The sequence below is a fragment of the Oryzias melastigma genome, linkage group LG11 (genome assembly GCF_002922805.2).
Source record: "Oryzias melastigma strain HK-1 linkage group LG11, ASM292280v2, whole genome shotgun sequence".
Taxonomy (NCBI): Eukaryota; Metazoa; Chordata; class Actinopteri; order Beloniformes; family Adrianichthyidae; genus Oryzias; species Oryzias melastigma.
The window spans coordinates 22881765-22884836 of record NC_050522.1 but is presented as its reverse complement, the minus strand read 5'-3'; the positions used below and the strand labels follow the sequence as shown (position 1 = coordinate 22884836).

The 3072-nt window shown below is 34.7% G+C and overlaps 1 protein-coding gene across 1 annotated transcript in view; it reads left to right on the top strand.

Moving 5' to 3' along the window:
- Window positions 1-2058, top strand: part of LOC112162533 (carcinoembryonic antigen-related cell adhesion molecule 5) — a gene marked incomplete in the record, with an annotated part of 30950 nt that extends 28892 nt beyond the window's left edge. The window contains 1 exon segment of the mRNA XM_024298331.2: window positions 1-2058.
- Between the last annotated feature and the right edge of the window lie 1014 nt (window positions 2059-3072).

Here is a 3072-nt window from a genome sequence, read left to right as displayed (position 1 = left end):
GTGCCAGGTGGGTGGAGCTTCATGATAGAGAACACTTGAAATGCAGTGGAGGGTTTTGTTGTTCTTCAGCTGTTTTGACAGAACTTTTCATTGTGAACACCTAAGTTTATCCAGTGATTCCTGCTGTGTGAGACACTGTTTGCCGTCTGCTGAAACTGCTTTCTAAGAATCAAGTTAATATATTTTAATACTAAATTGACAAAAAAGTTTTACAGTTTTTCCTACTTGTTTTTTTTCAGCTTTTCTTTCTACTTTAGGATTTTATTTTTCCTCAATATTGACTACATTTTTTTTAAATAAAATAATTTCCAATTGTTTTTTTTGTTTTTTTTTTACAAAGTTGAACCTAACACAAAAAGAACAAGGGGCTAAAGAAACTTTAAATGCATGTATGTGTTGAAAAAAATAAAAACAACAAAAAAAGTGAAATTTTGATAGTTTTACAAGTTGAAATGTAATAGAGTGAGATAACAATATATAAAAAAAGAAAACAAATTTTAATGATTAAATGTGACGTTAAGAAACTTAACATTTAAGAATTAAATGACATCAAATTATATTTAATTAAACAGTATTTCAAAAATTGAGCAAAAATGAAACATATAGGTCAAACAAAACCCATTTTTGTCCATTAAAGTATCCATACTGACTTAAATTGTTAAAACATTGATCCAAATTGTACACTATGTCATTGTTACCCAACATATTCAATTAAAAATACTTCAACACGTATTTGGCTTTAATTTTCCAGCATTTCTAAATTTATAAATACACTGATGAGCTCAAACACTCTTTAATTATTTTTACCTATAACGTTTTAAAATCATACCAGTCCTTTAAATTTAAGGATGTATTTGTTTTATGTGTGCAGGCTGCAAAGTCTTCCAGTAAAAGTGCTACTTTTCAAAGGCACCTAACTTTATAAAACAAATATAATCACATATTTACAGCCTGAAATTTGAAGTAATCAAGATGCTGGTCTCTAAGTATATCCCACACAGACTGCAAACTAGTTATTATATAATTGGAAGTATTTATGAAGCTGGTTTACTGCATGCACTAACAGTATACAATAAAAAAAAAAAAACTTTGCAAAAACCCTTTGACTGTATTCGGGTCTTTCTGAAGCCTGCTGTCCTTGTCTTGTTGTCATGGCGATCATGAGAGGTGTGACAGGATGAGACGCTAAAGCTGGCGTATACAAGCCCCAGCACGACAGCAGGGATTTTCAAGAGAAGATGAAATGAGCGGGAAGGTGTTTCATGGCAACCACATAGTTTGAGGTTTGCAGGGGTAAATATTGATGAGCTTCGGGCATCTTCTTTTTTTTATTATTTTCAGAAACTTTTCTTTTTCTAAGCAAAATGATCACTTTGAAGGGTTAACTACACACCTTGTGCTTGTTTAAAATGCACATGAAAATCTTTTTGTTCAGTTGTGGTTTATAACTTGCGTTCAGGTGCTTTCCCATCAGACCTTTTAACTCTTTCACTGCGAGGTTTGTTATCTCTGTTTGTGTAGAAGGTGGTCATGTATATGTGAGACTTTAACATGCACTGATCTCCAACAAGAAAAGTATTTATTTTGTTTTTGCTAAAAAAAATCTTCGCTTTCATCCGATGGTGTTGTGGGTTTTATCAGAGATTTAACTGGATCCTAACAAGTTTTTTTTAAAAATCCCTGACATCTATAGTTTGGAATAGTACATGGCAAAGAATGTATTACTGACAACGCGTAAATATGATGTCTTGTTGTGCGAAACGAGATGTGGTTTGGTGTTTTAAGACAGTGACTGGGCCTTAACTGAAACTGGCCTAATTGTAAATATTGGAGCTAACGTACTGCAATGTAAACGACATTTGTGAACTTTTCTTTGATGATTTTTGGGGGTCTTTAATTTTTTTTTTTTTTTTGTTCATGTTTATGTTTACATTAACTGTTTGTGCCTTAATAAAATCTCTGTTCAAAGCCTGAAAGTAAATGTAAAATGAAATGTTTATCAGGTCAAAATGATCTCTTTTGTTGTCAAAGCTATAAAACATGGAAATATTTTGATAATGTTTGTGTTTGTTGCTTTTTTTTAATTGCAGATGGTTTTTTTTAACATTTAAAAGAAGAAAATGAACTCCCTTCAATGAATCCTATTGTAGAGTTTGCTTGTGAATGCTCGTCCTCTTCCAGCCAATGGCAGGCTTCCGTCTATCCACACCTGACATACCTGAGTCGAACATTTTTCTTGCACTCAGTCACTCAACGGTGGAAGCATGTTGTCATGATAAGTCATGTAGTGGCAGATTCACACTGTGCAGTCAGGCGTCTTTACTTTGTGACTGCAGGAAAAGCACTTTTTTCATGTTCAAACCTGGTTTCTTAAAATGAAACCTAAAAAAGAACCCTATCAACACAAATTTCCAATCAGCCAATCACATGGTCACAAAGCACAAACTAAGCATCAGAAAGGAGAAGAAAGGTGATTTGAAGTGACTTTGAACGTCATATGATTGTTGGTGCTGGTCTGAATATTTCAGAAACTGCTGATCTACTAGGATTTTTTTTTACAAACAACCATCTCTATGGTTTACAGAGAATGGTCAGAAACAGAAACTGGTCAATAGAAGATTGGATTTTTGTGTGTGTGTGTTTTTTGTGCAATATTCAGGTCCAAATCTGTAGGGCCAAATCTGGCCCCCGGGCCTTGCCTTTGACATGTGATGTTGAAAACATTTTTCGTCTCACTTTTGGCTCCTTAGTATCAATTGAACATGGTCACAACACGACAGCCTACCTGAATATTGTTGCTGACCCTTAATGACCACAGGGTACCATCTTCTGTTGGCTACTTCCAACAGGATGAAGCACCACAAAGCTGGGATCATCTCAGACTGTTTTTTTTAACACAACAAGGACTCTAATGACCTCCACAGTCACCAGATCTCAACCCAAAAGAACACCTTTGGGATGTGGCGGAACGGGAAATTGGCATCAAATCTGCAGCAACTGTGTGATGCCGTCAATGTGGACCAAACTCTCTGAGGAATGTTTACCTTAATGAATCCATACCACCAAGGATTA